The sequence below is a fragment of the Rhinatrema bivittatum genome, chromosome 9 (assembly GCF_901001135.1).
Source record: "Rhinatrema bivittatum chromosome 9, aRhiBiv1.1, whole genome shotgun sequence".
In the NCBI taxonomy this organism is placed as follows: domain Eukaryota; kingdom Metazoa; phylum Chordata; class Amphibia; order Gymnophiona; family Rhinatrematidae; genus Rhinatrema; species Rhinatrema bivittatum.
The window spans coordinates 247,316,119-247,336,915 of record NC_042623.1 but is presented as its reverse complement, the minus strand read 5'-3'; positions in this window follow the sequence as shown (position 1 = coordinate 247,336,915).

The window sequence follows — 20,797 nt, the reverse complement described above, 5'->3', positions numbered from 1 at the left end:
CCCGCGGCCCGGAAGAGGAAGTGGAGAGCATCGGGTGCCTGCGCGATGACTCCAGCGCTGGCACCCGGCTGACACCCGATGACTCCCGCGCAGGCACCCGGATGACTCCAGTCGGCGTGCTCTCTTCTCCTCCCCCCCCCGCGGCCCGGAAGAGGAAGTGGTGAGCATCGGGTGCCTGCGCGGAAGAAGAGACCACGCTAGTGTGGTCTCTTCTTCCCGCGCAGGCACCCGATGCTCTCCACTTCCTCTTCCGGGCCGCGGGGGGGGGGGGGGGGGGAGGAGAAGAGAGCACGCCGGTGCCGCTGACTCCAGCTGTCCTGCCGCGTTCTGCCCGGGCTGACAGCATTTTAAGCCCGGGCGGTGGAGGACCGGGGAGCAGCTGGGTCAGCGGGGAACCGCGAAGTATGGCGACACTTGTCTGCGAGCCAGATGCAGCCCTCAAAAGAGCCATATCTGGCTCGCGAGCCATGGGTTCCCGACCCCTGCTCTAAGTGAACTTAATAGCAGGTAATTGACTTCTCCTCCAAGAACTTATCCAATCCTTTTTTAAACACAGCTATACTAACTGCACTAACCACATTCTCTGGCAACAAATTCCAGTTTAATTGTGCGTTGAGTAAAAAAGAACTTTCTCAGATTAGTTTTAAATGTGCCCCATGCTAACTTCATGGAGTGCCCCCCTAGTCTTTCTACTATCCGAAAGAGTAAATAACCGATTCACATCTACCTGTTCTAGACCTCTCATGATTTTAAACACCTCTATCATATCCCCCCTCAGTCGTCTCTTCTCCAAGCTGAAAAGTCCTAACCTCTTTAGTCTTTCCTCATAGGGGAGTTGTTCCATTCCCCTTATCATTTTGGTAGCCCTTCTCTGTACCTTCTCCATTGCAATTATATCTTTTTTGAGATGCGGCGACCAGAATTGTACAAAGTATTCAAGGTGCAGTCTCACCATGGAGCGATACAGAGGCATTATGACATTTTCCGTTTTATTCACCATTCCTTTTCTAATAATTCCCAACATTCTGTTTGCTTTTTTGACTGCCGCAGCACACTGCACCGACGATTTCAATGTGTTATCCAGAATGACACCTAGATCTCTTTCTTGGGTTGTAGCACCTAATATGGAACCCAACATTGTGTAATTATAGCATGGGTTATTTTTCCCTATATGCATCACCTTGCACTTATCCACATTAAATTTCATCTGCCATTTGGATGCCCAATTTTCCAGTCTCACAAGGTCTTCCTGCAATTTATCACAATCTGCTTGTGATTTAACTACTCTGAACAATTTTGTGTCATCTGCAAATTTGATTATCTCACTCGTCGTATTTCTTTCCAGATCATTTATAAATATATTGAACAGTAAGGGTCCCAATACAGATCCCTGAGGCACTCCACTGTCCACTCCCTTCCACTGAGAAAATTGCCCATTTAATCCTACTCTCTGTTTTCTGTCTTTTAGCCAGTTTGCAATCCACGAAAGGACATCGCCACCTATCCCATGACTTTTTACTTTTCCTAGAAGCCTCTCATGAGTAACTTTGTCAAACGCCTTCTGAAAATCCAAGAATACTATATCTACTGGTTCAACTTTATCCACATGTTTATTAACTCCTTCAAAAAAGTGAAGCAGATTTGTGAGGCAAGACTTGCCCTGGGTAAAGCCATGCTGACTTTGTTCCATTAAACCATGTCTTTCTATATGTTCTGTGATTTTGATGTTTAGAACACTTTCCACTATTTTTCCTGGCACTGAAGTCAGGCTAACCGGTCTGTAGTTTCCCGGATCGCCCCTGGAGCCCTTTTAAAATATTGGGGTTACATTTGCTATCCTCCAGTCTTCAGGTACAATGGATGATTTTAATGATAAGTTGCGGATTGCCAATATGTTGGAAACAAATGCACACCCCTACTTCTTTTTATTAGTATGGTTTCACTATTATGATTGATGTTTTATATTTCTTGATTTATTGTTTGATGTTTTCTGAGGAAGGATGTTGCTTTAGTTTTTCCGTGTGTGTACTGCATACTGAGTTTAACTTGTGGTTTCCAGTTTAGTTTGTCTGTACTTTTCTATTTATATTTTATGGTCATTTTATTCTATATTTGACGAGGGGTTTTCTGTGTTGTGCATTTGTGATTGAGGTTAAATATTCTGCTAATGTGTCATTTCAATGTAGGGATATGTAGAAGTTTGGTTTGTTCTGATTTCCTTATTCAGGTATATTGGTATTTTAGGGCCTGGTGTAATGTTTACAGGGTCACCTTTTCAGTGGGTGGTATTCTGAATTTGCTGAGGGTCTATCTGTGTTTTGCATTTGTGATTGAGGTTAAATATTCTGCTAATGTGTCATTTCTATATAGAAATCTATAGAATCTTGGTTTGTTCTGTTTCCTAAGAGGAGTTATATTGGTGTTTTAGGGCCTGGTGTAATGTTTGCAATGTCACCTTTTCATATGGTGGTAACTGTTTGAGTTCTGGCAGTTAGTGCTATTTTGGAATGAGAGGTTTATTATATTCTAATTGTAATTTAGCTTGCTCATGGCTTTCTGAAGACCAAGCCCACACTCAACATACAATTACAATAGTCCTAATATCATATGTGTTCCAAGGGTCTTTTTGGCTTTTATAAAGGGTTTTCTGGTTGTCAGCACTGAAGTTCATGTAAATATACCTGCTGTTGTGATATTTTTATTTCAAAAAACTGAGTGTCCTTTTTCATGTAAAATCCTTTATTGTAAATGCATAATTTGAAAATGTGTGTGGAGAGGGCCGTGGTAGGGGAGAGGCTGGGCATAAAGCTGTAAGATTCACTTAGGGTGCCTAATACCTTTGCACTGATGCTGATTAGAAAAAGAATACAAATAAAATGTAGAAAAAATTAAAAAAAAAAACAGAATGAGGAGGGGCCAGCACTGTACTTGTTCGCACAGGGCTGCAAAAAAGTTAGCACCGGCCCTGCATGGCGGCACCCTGTGTTGATGTGCCGGTGGCTTCCCGCCCTTCCCCAGTGAAAAGAGACCCCACACAATGGTGCCATGCGGTGATGTGATGGTGTGGGAAAGGGGAGGGTGCATGGGAGACAACTCAAATGCATTGGCCCCCGGGCTCCGGAGGCCCTCGCTATGCCTCTGAACCCTAATGTTGGAAATGCTGAAACCATGGAGTGAAAGTTTAGTACTTCTGAGTTGTGCTTGATAAGTTCTGCTCCTGCACACTTTTGGGGAAACAGAGGTGTTTAGAAACCCTGAGCATTTGAGCTGAAAGGTACTCCCATTAACGACCGGATTTGAAATTGGCCATACGCGTAGAAATTGCCACTTACGCGCGTGACCGGGCCCTGCGCGCATTTTAAAAAGGGCCCGGCCACTCACTGACAAATGGGCAGGGTAGGGGGCGAGGATGGGCGGAGCGGGGTGGGCGGGCCGGGACAGCGCTATTCATCGCTGTCCCAGAGCCTCGAACGCCGGCCGGCTGCTGGCACACGGAAGATACTTCAGGTCGGGGCCTGAAGTAATTTATAGAATTAAAAAAAAAACAAAAGAAGGCGATTTAGAGAGTGGAGAGGAGAGGGGATGGGGAAGGGCGTTTAGGGTAGCGGGTAGGAAAGATCCCTCCCAGTCCGCTCCTAAATTGGAGCCCCGATCTCGTCGCCATGTGAATTTGCATATTTTTAACCCCTCTTGTGCGCACCGCCCGCACATACGCACCGGATTATAAAATCCAGCACGTATGTGCGCAGCCCAGATATTTTATAACATGCGGGTAGCGCGTGCGCACATTTTAAAATCTACCCTTAATTGTCTGTAACTTGTACTGCAAATTATATTAATTAGAAGTCCAGGCTATAAGAGTTAATTTAGTCAGTCCCTTGGAAACTCTGGCATGGAATCCTTTTAATCTGTGCAAGCCAGTCCAGGAGTAGTAGGACTATGAACAGCACTTTTCTGCTTATGTTTGTGTCTGCTTGAAAGCTTAAAGGTTGAGCTCTCTTAAGCCTTGCTAAATACCTCTTCCAAACTGTTACTGCTATGCTTGAGTGTTAGCGTTACTGAATAAACAGAATTTGGGAAATTGAATTGTGGCTTGGTTTGGAGTCATTACTAAGGATTAGAATGGTATAAGGGTTTTGGGGATAGAAGTAGAACATTTCCAGAATTGTCACAATAAACTATGTGGATTCCTGCATTTAAAAAGTGTGTGCACCAAAACATATGTGTGCATTTTTTAAGCAGTGATACGTGATAGTTTATAAACTATGAGGTTGTGCTGGACACTTTATAAAATACAGGCATAACTTTAGGTGTGCCTGCTTAACCATGCATGTGCTAAATTACGTGCACTATTGAAAATTACCCTCAAATGACTAGACACCAGGGGAAGCAGGTTGACTAAGGGGGTTATTTTCTAAAGCTTTATCGCGTATGTTAGGGCCCTAACGCACGCGATAAGGCCTTTTCGCATGTGATATAATGCAAATTAGGGAGAAGGGAGGAGTCAGGGCAGGGAGGGGAGGAGTCGGGGTGGGGGCGGAGTCGGTGTTGGCTTCGCTGCCAGCGATAATGATACTATCGTCGGCAGAAGCGCGCCGAATAGCACCACCTTTCACAGTGGCGCTATTCGGTGTGAAAGTCGGCAGCCGGCGCAGCGCCATGGTGCGAAGGCTGCGGGCTTTCGCAGGCCCGCCCCCCCCCCCCCCCCTTAGCCCCCCCCACCCCCTGTTTTCACAGGATTCATCATTCTGCGAAGAAAGATGAATCCAGGCCTAAGCTTGATAAAATATTATTGAGATTATACATATCATCAGTTTTGATAGATGGTCCTGTTGGTTCTCAGATTGTGAAAAATATATATTTATTAATAAATCTCAAATTGAATAAGCCCATCTCTAGTTTAAATGCATGAATTTTCAACCTTGCTAAAGTGTAATTGTTTTCTTTTTTTGTTGTCTGATGGCATAATTACATGAATGTGCTTTTGATGATTTGTGTAACTGTTTCTGTCTAAATATATTGCATTAGCTATAAGACAAGTGTTAGTCTTTGTTTTCTTTTCTTTGGATTGTATTGTTTATTTAGAAACATAAGGAGAGGTTCCTAATGCTGCAGGCCAAGGAGTGAAGTTAGATTGCACAAGAGACCATACCTGGTCCAATATGGAAAATACCCAATTTGTTCAGAATAGTCAAAATCCCATAGAAGTGGGAGGATGGGTTTTAAGCGGTGACCATTTTCTTGAATAGCATCTCATCATAAAGACACAATGAAAACGAATATCCTGAATGTATCTACTATGTTGTTGATTCATGCCCCCTCCTCGGTAGGTTTGCCCTTCAGGAGGTGACAACAGCTAAATATATATATTTTTTCTGAATATCTACTGTCATGAATGGGGATATTCAGTCAGGGGCAGATTATAAAAGCCCCGCGTGCGTAAATCCAGCTGGATTTACGCGCGCAGGGGGGTTACGCGCGCCGAGCCTATTTTGCATAGGCCTGGTGAGGTGCGCAAGCCCCGGGACGCAAAGGGACGGGGCAGGGGTGGCCCAGGGCGGGGTGGGGCCAGAGGCCTCCGTAGGGCCTCTAGGCCGGGGGATAGTGCGCCGGCATTTGGCCGGTGCGCGCAACCTATGCCTGCTCGGAGGCAGGTGCAACTTGAACAACAAAGGTTGGGGGGGGGGTTTAGGTAGGGCTGGGGGGCAGGTTAGGTAGGGGAAGGGAAGGGAAGGTGGGGGGGGGGGGGGGGAGGAAGGAAAGTTATCTCCGAGGCCGCTCCGATTTCGGAGGGAAAGCCATTGGGCTCCCCTAGGGCTCGGTGCACCCAAGGTGCACAAGTGTGTACCCCCTTGCGTGCGCCGACCCCGGATTTTATAACATGTGCGTGGCAAGCGCGCATGTTATAAAATCAGGCGTAGATTTGTGTGCGCAAATCTACGCCCGCGGGTAGCTACTAAAATCTGGCCCTCACTGTTTAGTCTGTTATTCTCAGGGTCCCAAATAAATATATTCAGACTGGGTAAGAAATATATTCAGACTGGGTAAGACTGGGTATATTTTCCATAAACAAGCCGATTGTCTGCCAATGCTCCCATCCCGTAAGACTTATTCATCCATCTAGATATGTGACTTATTTGCTTTCCAGGGTCTCTACCCCAAACATAACTTCAGATTAGAGCAGCATTAATAATGGTTGTCCACCCTGTGGCCTGTGTAGTTCCCAATATTTCCTGTGGGAGGAAAAATGTAAAGGATTGAGGGAAGGCGATGTAAATATCTTGCTCTTATGTTGCATTGTTAGGACAATCCAAGGATACTCAGTGTGGTCTCTCTGCCTTTTTCTATTGGTGTCTGAGATCTTTGACCAACAAAGGAAAATGAGGATCGTGAATAGGGGAAAAAAGGCAATGATTGTTTTCTGTGTCTTGGAGCAAGTTGGCCTCGAAATATATCCTGCAGAGTGCAATTTTCAAATGTATTTACCTGAGTACAGTGATTTAAATTGAGCTAAGAACATAAGAACATGCCACACTGGGTCAGACCAAGGGTCCATCAAGCCCAGCATCCTGTTTCCAACAGTGGCCAATCCAGGCCATAAGAACCTGGCAAGTACCCAAAAACTAAGTCTATTCCATGTTACTGTTGCTAGTAATAGCAGTGGCTATTTTCTAAGTCAACTTAATTAATAGCAGGTAATGGACTTCTCCTCCAAGAACTTATCCAATCCTTTTTTAAACACAGCTATACTAACTGCACTAACCACATCCTCTGGCAACAAATTCCAGAGTTTGTGCGTTGAGTGAAAAAGAACTTTCTTCGATTAGTTTTAAATGTGCCACACACTAACTTCATGGAGTGCCCCCTAGTCTTTCTACTATCCAAAAGAGTAAATAACTGATTCACATCTACGAACATATGGGAATTCTATATACACAGTATGGGGCCAATATTCAGCCACAGAGCAACTAGTTAAGTTATCCCCGGCTAACTTAACAGTGATATTGGCGCAACCAAATATATCCAGCTATCTTAAACTTAGCCCTCCTTTTCCCAGCTAAAAGCACATGTGGACTTTCATGTATCCTGGCACTCAGGGAAAGTAGACAGGTTATGAGCAGAGGGAGGACCTTTACGCTTGCTGGGCCCACACTGTGGAACTTCCTTCCTAGAGATTTGCACCTGAAGAAGGTTTAATGAAGGATCAGGCATGCCCTCCAGGCCTTTTTTTTTATTGTTAAGGTTTTTACTTAGTTTTTTGTTTTGGTTGGAAATTTCAGAACGGTGTACTGTATGTTTTGATTCTGGGTTTTACCTTTGGAGTGGTATCAATCACCTATTTTTATTTACTTAAGATATCAGTTTCAATTTACTTATGCTTAGTTTTTTATTAACTGTATTAGTCATTTATAGTTATTAGCTTTTATCGTAACTATGATATCAGTTGTAAATATTATTTAGCTATGTCTTCTTTATTACATTTTTTTTTTCAATGATAACATCATGAAATTTTAAGTAATATGTATCACAATATTAAAGCAAATTCTAATCATTACAAGTTAATCCAAATAATCAATTATTGTTCTATACATAACATAAATGGGGGAGAATAACAAAAACAGGTTATTGCCCTGCATAAATCATACTATCTAATATATACCCAATCAAAGTCTTGGGTTTCAATTAGATACCAATAATAGGAGGGAAGAGTGGATTTACTTATAGACCTGTATCCCTAATTCTCAGTTGGAGTTTTATCTGACAAAAATGTTTCTAAGTGGACTGGATCAACAAACCCACATTTTTTTCCTTGATAATTTATAAGACAAACACAAGAGACTTTAAGGAAAAAGGATGCCCCCAAAGCCACTACTCGATGTTTCAATAACAAGAAGCTCTTTCTCCTCGCCTGAGTGGCTCGGGAGACATCTGGATAAACTTGAACTTTATGTCCACAAAAAGATATGTCCTTAAACTGGAAAAATTTTCTAAATAGATTATCTTTGTCTTGTTCAGACTGAAAGGCTACAAAAAGTGTTGCCCTATTATCAATTAAATCTATAGACTCCTCCAAGAAGGTTGTGATTCCCAAACTTGGAGGTGCCTCAAGATTTGGATTTTGCATATCTGTTGCGTCCGTCGGTTCCCGACACCCTCCTCTTGCATGTCCTACCTCGTTGGCACCTCCCTCTTCGTCCACGGGGTATCTGGCTGCCGCAGCGTTCCTTTGCCGAGGTCCTCTGGCATCCCCGGACAGGCTGCATGCTGCAACCCACCATGGCTCCTGTGCCATGGCTCCTGCGGGTCCCCGGAAGATGACATCATCCGCGACCAACATAAAAGGTCTCAGCATTTGCTAAACCAGAGAGTTAGCAAGGGGTTACCTACGGGAGGTTTTCTGTCCTAAGCTACTCTGCCTCCTCAGACTTACTTGAGGTACCCGCTCCTCGGGGGCCTCGCTCTCTCTTTTGTTTGCCTCTGCAGGTTACCATTGGAACCGGTACTCGATCCTCGAGGGCCTCTGTTCCTGAGCTACCTACGGATACCTCGGCCTCGCTACCTGCCACATTGTGAGTCTTCACCCTCACTTTCTCTGAGCTTTCCCTGAAACCAGGTACTCGCTCCTCGAGGGCCTATACTCCCCAGCACCTGAGCTTCCTGAGACCCTTGCGTGAGTGTTACCATCAGGTTTGGTGCTTGTGCTCTGCATGCCTTGTCTACTCACTATATCTTCATTTTCTCTACAGCTCAGCCTCCAGGGATCGCTGTTCCAGTATCTGAGTGACAACAGCCCAGCCGGGCCTTCCAACCCACTACTGCCACCTCTGGTGGCTTCCAATCCTGTCTAATAAAAGAACTATTGTATGTTTGTCTCCACATCCTCTGCCTAGCCAGTGGTCCCTCTTGGGCCCTTCCTGGGGGCGTGGTCATCTGCCACCAGCCCAGGGATCCACCTACAACTCCTCCTACCAGGGGAGCACACCTGAACAAGTGCTTTTCCTCCATCTCTAGGAACAAAGCATAACCGATTTGGAACAATATTCCTCTCTGGTTTTTTTTATAAAGTAATATATCTTGGAAAGTTTTGGTATATCTTCATCCTTTTACAACAAAATCTCTTTCATGAATTTTTTAAACATTTCCATAGGGGATAGCAGGCAAGTTAATGGAAAATTTACTATTCTCAAATTTTTTGATCTTAGTAGATTCTCCATTCGCTCTATCTCTCTATTCATATTCAAACTATCACGCATAAAAGTACTCTCCGTTGATTGTACTAATTGCATTTTTGCATTTAAAGCTAATATATCCTTTTCACATTTAGACATTTTTACCCCATAAACACTGATTGTTCCTGTATTAACTTTTATCATTGCAGACAAAGATTTATTCATTACTGTAACGTCATCTAGTTTCGATATTATTCTCTAAACATCAGATAGAGTAACATTATCTGGCAGTATAGCCGAGACAGTTCTACAAACAAAAACTGGTGGTAAATCTACATTTTTAACTTGTAACACAACTTTTCCAGTCGCGTGGATCTCAACCTGATTAATCAGGCTTACTTCCAGCAGTACTGTTCCTACCAGTTCTCTGGCCAATTCGGTGGAAGGACTCCTATTTGGCTGCGGTGGGGAATCAGGTCCTTCGCCAGGACTAAGGGAGGCTAAAGTTGTACCTCCCAACACGTCCTCTCTTGGCATTGTCATCTGCCTCACGACAAGATGATCCATTGGGCCGGTGCGATGCTTTTGCACTGGGGGTGATGTTAAAATTTTTGCTTCCTCTTCTTCCCCATCCACGATGAAAAGGAGCAAAATCAAAGAGTTCCCCAAAGACCCAAACTCACCCGGACTAAGCCAGACCAAGACACGCGCCCCTTCGGCGCATGGCTTAAGTGATGCGCCGGTGGCGTCTGTGCGCCACTCTACGGCAGATTTTGAAACGCCAAAGCCACGCCCCCTCTGACATCAGCAAGGCTGCTCAGTCACTCTCACTAGCTGTGCTGTTTCTTGGGGCCTCTCTCTCACTGGTAAGTCTTGGGGAAGGGTCCGACAGCCCTTTCCTCCCTCCTTCTCACTCCCCGGATTCCAAGCACTCTTTGGCAGGTTTTGAAATGCCGTAGCCATGCCCCCTCTGTCGTCGGCAAGGCTGCTCAGTCACTCTCACCAGCTGTGCTATTTCTCTGAGCCACTCTCTCACTGGTGAGTCTCAGGGAAGGGTCCAACAGCCCTTTCCTCCCTCCTTCTCACTCCCCCAGCTATGTCTTCTTATCGTTGCTCTGTAAGACTTTTTGTTTAAATCATGCTTTTCTGTGTTTTTATTGTTTCGTGCATCTCCTTGAGCTTTTGGTGGTTAGGTGAATAACAAGTGTGATAAAATAAAAAAGAAAATAGCGCACATACTTTTAGTCAGGTTAAAAAAGGGCATACCTCCCCTACATAGCTAATTCACCACAGGTCAGGAGGAAATGCTTCTTCCTGATGAGGCTTGGGGGGTTATACAACTGGAAGTTGTGTTTGATTTATTTTTTCAAGCAAATGTGTAGCCAGATTGGGAGGTGTGAAGTATGTCTTTTATGACCCTGCCCAATTAGCTTCGCTTAGTAATGCCAAGATTTATTGCAGCCTGAGAGAGAGATTTTAAAAGCCCAGCACGTGCATCAAATGGGGGACAAGCATATGAGTCGGGCTTATGTGTGTCCAGCAAATTTTAAAAGCCCAAAGATGCTTGTACCTCTCACAGAGTTTCAAAATGCAATGGGGAGTGGACGTGACCTGGGTGGGGCTGGCTTGTGTGTGTAAATTAGAGATGTGCATCGTTTAAGGTTTTCGGGTCAGGCTGCAGTTCGGGCACTTCGTGGAAAATGTCATTTTCCTGTGGCTCGGGTTTTTTTTTTCGGCAATTTTCCACGAATAAAAAAAACCACCCCAACCCTTCAAATTTACTTAATTACAACCCCCACACCATCCCGATCCCTCCCCCCAGACTTACTAAAAGCTCTGGTGGTCCAGCGGGGTCCCGGGAGCGATCTCTCCCTCTCGGGCCATCGACTGCCACTAATCAAAATGGCACCAGTGGCCCTTTGCCCTTACCATGTGACAGGGGCTATCGGTGCCATTGGTCGACCCCTGTCACATGGAAGGAGCAATGGATGGTCCGCGCCATTTTCTAAGATGGTGCCGGCCGGCCATTGTTCCTACCATGTGACAGGGGCTGACCAATGGCACCGATAGCCCCTGTCACATGGTAAGGGCAAAGGGCCACCGTATCATTTTGATTCCTGGCAGGCCCGATGGCCCAAGAGTGGAAGATCGCTCCCGGGACCCCTGCTGGACCACCAAGGCTTTCAGTAAGTCTTGGAGGGGATCAGGATGGTGGGGGAGGGGTTGTAATTAAGTAAATTTGAAGGGTTGGGGTGGGTTTGGGTTTTTTTTTAAATAAATGTGCTCCTCCCCCTGCGCTAACCTGAAAAATGATTTTCCCCTAAATTTCGGGGAAAGCCAGATCGTTTTTCGCATCCTTCGATCCATGCCGAACATGACAATTTCATTGAAATTTTCCAATTCAGCAAAAATGAATGCACATCCCTCGTGTAAATATTTACGCACCTCGGTGTGTGCCCAGGTTCAGTATCCTAAAAGTTTAATTCTGCTGTGGAGGAGATGCAACTTTAAAAAAAAAAGTAATGCTGAGGTCAAGATTCAAAAGCCATTTAGATGGCTAACTAACAAGTTATCTAAATGGATAATGCAGCATATTCCACTGCTTATCAGGCTAACTTATAGCCGGATTACTATTTGCATGGCTATAATTTAGCCGTATAAAAAAGGGATGTTTCAGGGACGTTCTGAGGAGGGGCTGAATGTCAGGCATATCTGGCTAGGTTAGCTGGATAACTGTAGACCTGCTTCAGAGCGGGTCTAAAGTCATGCGGCCTTATGTGGCCAGGTAACGGGCTATTAACTGGATATCTTGAAAAGATGTCCGGCTAAGTAGCGCCGTCATCTACGAAAGTAAAGGACAAAATAAGCTGCGTTATCCCCTCCCCTCCCCGTCCATCAAGCATAATACAAGGAATACAGAATATCCTAACCCCCCCTCCCCCCCCCCAAACCTTTTAAAATAATAGTGATTTGCCCGGTATTGGAAACTGGGCCCGATTTTACCTTCTAAAGGAGCTCGGCCTGCCTCCCCCCCTCCCACCCACAAGGAAAAGTGTCGCTCCTGCGTAGCGCAGTGCCGTAGGTGCCTGGAGCGGGTCAGAAGGTTCCTCACTCCTAGCAGACAAGCAAAGGGGGATGGGAAGGGACAGGGGTTGGGTTTGGGACACTTTTCCTTGTGGGTGGGAGGGGGGGAGGCAGGCCGAGCTCCTTTAGAAGGTAAAATCATGATGGGGGCCCAGTTTCCAATACCGGGCAAATCTCTCCGATTTTAGTTGACATTTGTCACAAGTATTTTGAGGCATATACGTTGCTAATACTTTCAACATTGAGGGCCATGGATTTATCCTGTTAAGGAGTTCCTCAGGTAAAATTGACAGCTGAAAATTCCTCCTCCCTGCCCCCAAATGCAACAAAGGGGCAGGACTTGATATGGGGAAGGGTAGGGCTGGCAGGCAACTTTTAAGGCCCTACAAGTGCTTTATGGTGCTGACTTTGCACCTGAAACAAAGCAGATGCAGTCTATAGATACAGAATAGCAATGTGCAGCCAAAAAAATGTTGTTTTATTTGTTAGTTTTCATTTTGTTTCATTTTGGTGCACACTACATTTTTTTTTTAGTGCATATTAATTTCCATTAACATAGGAAAGCAAGACTTGCAGCTCGCTATCGGTCTCCCCACCCCTGTTGTAAAATAATCACAGTACACCTATATGGCTTTAAAACAAGGCCACAGTTTATTGCATAACATAACCCGAGCCCTCAAACTTATTATACAAACAATGCAAAGAACCCCTGCTCCCTTTCCCCCTCCTCCTCCTTGATCCTCTTCGCTTACCACCGCATCCCAGTGGTAAGACTAAGCCGTCACTCCCATCTCACCTACCCCGCCGCAGCCCCAGCGAGGGTAAGCTTGCGGCCTCAGCATCGGCTCCCCCCCCCCCCCTTGCTCATAGGCCATCCCATGTAGCAGCTCCAAACTACACGAGATTCTCCCCCGCCCCACTCCTCCAATGTCCTTTACAATCCAATACAAACACATCACTTAGGGGTTCGGGTTTTTGCAACAAACAAAGACAACCTTGGTTATCTTTGTTCCCCCACTGCGGCCCCAAACCCCTCACACATTGTGGCTCTAAAACCCTCCTGCAAAGCATTGTTAAATAAATCAATGCCTACACCAGAATGGTGGACTCCAATGGAACGGAAGAAACCTCCCACCACCAATCATGGCATACCCAAAAAAAAACCCTTGTCTGTAGCCATGCACCAATCTGTCGGTTCAATTTCATAACCCCCTATTTCCACCGATTTGATATGATGTCGGATCCTAATTATGATGTCCGACCAACCCATCTTAGGATTGGGCATTGCATTCATAATGCACGCCAAATCTGTCCGCATTTGTGCCACCAATTCTCTACCATAAAATTCCCCGATATCCTTCCCACCTAAATGTATAATGAGTACCCGTGGCATTCCCCAACTCCTAACAAGCCTTTGCAGGAAAGGTATTAACTCCCCCATGTCATGCCCCTTTTGCCTAACCATCGGATTTTCCCATTTCATGCTATCCAAGGTCAGATTCGCTCCATATGGACGATTCACCACCCTGCACTGAGCCCATTTCATGAAGGAATGGCCCACGACCCAAGCATATTCCCGTTCACAAGACACTCCCTCTGAGTCTGCAAAAGAAAAAAATGGCCATTAGCCTCCGGTCTTCCCCCGCCTCCAATCCCCTTTCCATATATGTTGTGCCAAAAGCCCTTGACTGACGTGCTCCTTAGAGTGTGCAACTTATTTGCTCACCCACATTGTTCTGAAAAAATGGCACGAGCAAATGCTGCCCAGAAGAAAAGTACCTCATAACGTGACCAACAAACTTTTTCCATGTGTCCCGCTATCAACAACAATTCAGCATACCTAATTGGTCGCCTAACATCCACGTGGCTGGAACTATGGATTGTTGAATCAATCTCCGCATTTCTGACAACTCAGCTGCCACAGATACTCCAGGAATGGCTCTCCCGTTGAACTCACTTGTGGTGCTAATGCCCAAAAGACATCCCACTTGAAATGAGAAAGAACATCAGTAATCCCATTCCAAGTACCTGGCACGTTCCTAGCCATGATAGTCACATTCCATTGCAAACACAAGAGTATCAACTCCCGCAACAGCCTAAACACTTGTAAACATCAAGCAGCCAGCAGGTTAATTACCTGCACCACCCCTACATTGTCTTACCACAAAACAACTCTTTTATCCCTGAGTCTATGTCCCCTAATAACAAGCGCAACCACTATGGGAAACCGCACTAAAAAGGTGATGTTTTTTGTAGACCCTCCTTTTCCCCAACCTCCGGCCATCGCTCCGCCCACCAATCACCTTGAAAGTATACACCGAAGCCAAACGACCCTGCTGCGTCCGAATACAACTCCAACTCCCCATTTGATTCTTCCCCTTCCTTCATGGAACAAATCTTGTTAAAGGTCTCTAATGAGCCCTCCCAGACACCCAGTTCTTCCTTCATCCTCCACTTCACCCTAATAAAATGAAGTCCTGCCTGCGCACCGATAGTCATCACAGACTGCCTGCGTATAAACACCCTGCCCATCGGGATCACCTGGCACACAAAAGTAAGCAAAACAATCAAGGACTACATCTGTTTTAAAGTCACCTTAGTTGCCTTTTGCACTAACTTCAGCAATCCCTTCAGCTTGACAACTTTGTCCAAAGGCACACATGACAACATTCCTACCAGATCCAACTCAATACCCAGGAAAATAATCTTAATAGATGCCCCTACCGTTTTGTCCTGCGCTATAGGGACCCTTAAACAATGAGTTACTGCCCAAAAAACCAGCTAACTGATCCCAACATAAGCTAGACTAACTAGTTCCCACAAATCAGAAATCATCCAAGTAATGCAAATATCATTACAACCTGTATACCTCGTAGTAGCCCACTGTATTAAAGTGCTGAAAACTTCCCAAAGCACATGAAATCGCATGACCCATGGACAAGCAACTATCAACATAGAAACCTCCTTCAAATACAAAATCTAACAGAGTAATAAATGAAAATGTGGATTCTATATCAGCCTTGCTAGCCAAGCCCCTTTTCCAACACCTCTCACTAAATCAACTGCCGCATCGGAAACATACCATACTGTCCATGCTTTCCTAGGAATGAAATCCTTTACCGACGATCCCGCCGTATATGATAGGTTCAAGATCAATCCGAACTTCTCTGTAGCCTTCTTCAGTATAACTGCCAACGGAGACAAAGGCATGCTTTCAGATGGCGGCTCACGAATGGCCCAACCACCCTACCCAACTGAATCTCAGATCTCGACTTATCCCGTGCCATGTCCGCCATCTTATAAGCTGACCTAGCATTGTGCGCTCGCCCTTCCAAACCTGGACTTTCATGAGGGATATGAAAACCTAACTAAAACCTGCTGCTTTAACATCCAGATAAAACCGTAACCAACTTTGTGACACAGAAAGAGCAACCGGTGAATCCGCCTTGTGTTGCAAAACCTCAAGATTTTCTGCCCTTAGGATTGGCAGCCCCGTGAACTTTAGGACACATAGTGGCCGGGTGTGCCCCTCCACATCCAATGCACACATGTCGAAATTTGCACACTGGGAAGAAACAGATAAGTTGATTGTATTGCCAGCAGACATCTAACCCGCCAAGCACAACTTTGTTCCCCCCTTCCAGCTTCCTAACACTCCTTTGCCCTCGAAAGGAACCACCTGCACCGCTACCCTCAGCAATCCCCACCAGATTACCACTACCACTCTCCCTGTCCCTGAGCTTTTAGGTGTATTGTCACCTTTGGTGGTCATCAGAGTTAATCACATGAATCGATTGCCATCCATCTTGTTGCGAACTTTCTCATCGTAGTTGAGCCAGGCCCAACCTTCATAATCCTGGAATGCTCCCCTTATACTGTCCACGTAAGACAGCAATGCACCATGCTAAGTCGAGTTGAAATGTCCTACTACGCTGGCCAATCTCAGGAAACCCCGCACCCAAGTCACAACATTTTTTGGCTAACCTTGGCCCTGTTCTCACTTGTTTTCCCTTATTTTTCCTACCTCCTCTTTGTCCCTCCAATAGCCAGACCCTTAGGCACCTCCTCCTATAACTCAGTTAATGATGCCAATGCCGGATGTTCCCTATCATGCCTAGGGCCTTCCTCTAATACCACCCACCTGATTGGTCCTGACCCCCTAGAATGGAGGAAGAGGAAGATGAATTAGAAGAGGAACTGAATCTAGCCCTCCTTTTCTGCCACCCCGATGCATGCGATCCGTGTTCAGATTCACCTCCTTTCTTTCCTGCCCCCAAAGTCATTGCGCTGCTTTCCTGCATCTCCTTAAGATGCAACCCGACTTCTTACTGGGAACGTGCCCCTGATGTCCTTGCAGGAACTCTTTATGCCTCCTGCCTCAGAGTTCCTGGAAACGGCACGTCTACTGCATCTGAAATAGAGGATGCCCCTATCCCCCCCCCCCTCCCCAACTCCTGACTTGCAACCATACTCGCTTCTCTCAAAACTGATGGATGCTGAAACAAAGCAGCCTAAGCCCTGCTCCCGCCCATCTGACCCTGGACCCATGTTGCACTCATCCCGGGGGAAAAATTCTGGCCCCCTCAACTGATCCAGAATCTAGCGGCCAAACCCCCCCGGTACCCATACCACTCTGAACTGTCCCTGCCACCCCCGTCACCAGTCGGGTACTCACATATTGCTCTAGGATATCCGCTATAAGCTCCACCTGGGAAAATCCACTCAGTCCCTCTACCCAATAATTTGGCAGTTCCCTAGCATACCCTGCCCTGCTAGCTCTGCCCCTTCTTTCCACCCTAGCCTTCAATGCAGGCACTTCCGTGGCCCGCCTTCTAACCGGACGCTTACCCCTCCCTCGTGCACCGCCCTCCTTCCCTTGCGATAAACCTGTTGTTATGGGGAAGGGGGGGCAGGGTGGCTGCACGCTTCTTAGGAAACCTGAGCTGCTGCAGTAATCCGAGCACCTCCCTCCTCCTTCTCAAGGAACCTTGCCTATTTCACCACTGCTGGGCTGCAAAACTGCCTGCCCCTCACTGAATACTTCTCACTATTGAGCACAGGGTAGGTCAAGCCAGCCATGCCTGTGCTAAACAGCTCCAAAGGAAAACGGGCGATGCAAAAAACCACGGGGGGGGGGGGCACACAAAATATGGGCAGGAATCATGGCGGGATAGCCCAGGAAAATCAAAACTCCAGCCGAAGCATATGATAAATTTCATCACGTAGCAAAGGGAAGCCTTGCATGCAGAGGGGGTGTGTGTGTGTGTGTGTGTGAAAGATTGGGTGAGCAAAGCAAAGGCTGGCTTGAGGCAGGCACAAGGCCGCTCTCGCCAGATCTGATGCCCTCACCTTCAAAGGGTGGGGAGACTGGGGGACAAAACCGAGGGGAGGGCCGTCGGCAGTGGTGTCGCCTCGCCGTCAGTACTCACCAGGATGGTCTGCTCGAGGGGGTGGGAGCCCAGCCGGCTGCACCCGACTGGATGCCGTCGGAGGTCGACGACCACGGCAGCAGGTAGGGAAGTGGCTCCGCATTCACGGCTGCACTTCATGCTGCCACTAAAACAAAACCTAAGCACTAAAACCGCTAGCAAAAAAACCTCCTGGATCAGCCCAAGCTGCGAAGCAAACAAGCTGCTGCCATTTGCCTCGCTGCTTTTTGCTGACTGATGCAAGCAAATAAAACCCATGCAATTGCTACTGTTTCTGAGGTAACCAATGACGAGGCAGCAATTCAGACTGGAGTTTCTCTCTGTAACTGTGCTTGTAGGTCTACAAGCAACACAGGATTTAAAATTTTTTAAAAATTGTCCTTAATATATTTTATGTAATTATTCTGCCTTAAAAAAATAATGGAAAAGCAGTTTTTCCTGAAAAGCTACCCCATATTAACCTGTAAAATGCACTGCATTTGTTGGCATTCATATACAATTTAAAAAAAAAATTTGGTTCAAATAAGGAGTTCATTTGTTGATCTAGCTTACATTTTCTTTAACTGTTATTCCAGATTTATTTAGATCAGTTTAAAGACATGGATAGTTTTGCTGTCCTGTCTTTCCTTGTTTTGTTTTCCACATGACAGTATTTTTAACAGCTGGAAAATGAAGGCAATAATGCAGAAAGAAAAAAAAATATTAAAAATGCATTAGTTTATCTACATTTTCCTTTAATGAAATAAATTTGTGTTCAATGATTTTGGAAGCTTTCATTTTATATGAAAGTTAATGTGTACAAAATTCTGCAGAGAAAAAAAAAGATCTTTAATGCAGTGAAAGTACTGTAGCATGAATAAATAACAATAAAAAAGAAACAGCTAAACAATTTGGCAGTTCAGTGATGATGGGATATTTCAATTACCCCAATATTGACTGGGTAAATCCAACATCAGGACATGCTAGAGATATAAAGTTCCTGGATGGAATTAATGACTGCTTCATGGAGCAATTGGTTCAGGAACCAACGAGAGAGGGAGCTATTTTAGATTTAATTCTTAGTGGAATGCAACATTTGGTGAGAAAGGTAATGATGGTGGGGCCACTTGGCAATACTGATCATAGCATGATCAAATTTGAACTAATGACTGGAATCTACAGCACGCATCTAGCTTCAGCTGTTAAGAACATAAGACGTTGCCATGCTGAGTCAGACCAAGGGTCCATCAAGCCCAGCATCCTGTTTCCAACAGTGGCCAATCCAAGCTACAGGTATCTGGCAAGTAACCCAGAACTAAGTAGATCACGCGCCATTTTTTAATGGCCCGCGCCATTAAAAAATGGCGCGGGCCATCCATTGCTCCTACCATGTGATAGGGGCCAGCCAATGACACCAATAGCCCCTGTCACATGGTAAGGGCAAAGGGCCATCGGTGCCATTTTGATTAGTGGCAACTGAAAGCCTGAGAGCGGGAGATCACTCCTGGGACCCCTGCTGGACCACCAGGTACTTTAAGAAAGTTTTTTGGGGGTTGGGAGGGTGGGGAATTCTAAATAATTAGATTTAAAGGGTCGGTGGGTTTGGGGGTTTTTTTCTGTGTGCCCTTTCTCCCCCCCTCCCCCAAATGATAAGAAAACCACACAAAAATTTCATGGGGTTTTCCTATCGCTTTCGGGGACCTCCCAATATTTGACGGATTAGAAAATATTGTACAATATTTTCATCTGTCAGAAAAACAATGCACATCCCTAATTTTTATCTTGTACTTGTCCACATTAAATTTTATCTGTCATTTAGAAGCCCAATCTTCCAGTTTCATAAGGTCCTCCTGCAATTTATCACAATCCGCTTGTGATTTAACTACTCTGAAAAATTTTGTGTCATCATAAGTTTGATTGCCTCACTCATCGTATTCCTTTCCAGATTCATTTATAAATATATCGAAAAGCAGTAGTCCAAGTACAGATCCCTGAGGCACTCCACTGTTTACAATTTTCTATTGACAAAATTGATCATTTAATCCTACTTTCTGGTCTTTTAACCAGTTTGTAATCCACAAAAGGACATCAGCTCTTGTCCCATGACTTTCTAGTTTTCTTAGAAGCCTCTCATGAGAGATTTTGTCAAATGCCTTTTGAAAATCCAAATACACTTTATCTACCGGTTCACCTTTATCCACATGTTTATTAACCCCTTCAAAAAAATGAAGCAGATTTGTGAAGCAAGACTTTCCTTGGGTAAATCCATGCTGTGTTCCATTAAACTATGTCTTTCTATATGCTTGTGATTTTGATCTTTAGAATAGTTTCCACTCTTTTTCCTGGCACTGAAGTCAGACTAACTGGTCTATAGTTTCCCAGATCACCCCTGGAGCCATTTTTAAATATTGGGGGTATATTATCTACCTTCCAGTCTTCAGGTACAATGGATGATTTTAATGATAGATTACAAATTTTAACGAATAGATTTGAAATTTCATTTTTTAGTTCCTTCAGAACCCTGGGGTGCATACCATCTGGTCTAGGGGATTTGCTATTTAGTTTTTCAATCTAGCCTACTACATCTTCCAGGTTCACTGTGATTTGGTTCAGTTCATCTGACTCATCACCCTTGAAAACTATCTCCGGAGCCAGTATCTCCCCCACATCCTCATTAGTAAACACAGAAGCAAAGAATTTATTTTGTCTTTCTGCAATGGCCTTATCTTCCCTAAGAGCCCCTTTAACCCTCAGTCATCTAACAGTCCAATTGACTCCCTCACAGATTTCTTGCTTCGGTTATATTATTAAAAGTTTTTATTATTTTTGCCTCAATGACCAACTTCATTTCAAATTCTCTCTTAGTGTGTCATCAATTTTTTAAACTTAACTTGACAATGCTTATGCTTTTTCCTATTTTCTTCAGATAGAGCCATCTTCCAATTTTTGAAGGATGTTTTTTTTGGCCAAAATAGCCTCTTTCATCTCACCTTTTAACTGTTGCGTTGGAGGTAGACCCTTTGGCAAGGTGCAGGATTGGTATGGCCCTCAGGTCGGACCCAAAGAGAGCGTGCCACCAGGAGGTGGTGCACACAAGTCTAGCTGGAGCTTTGCCAATAACAGTCCGGGGTTTCC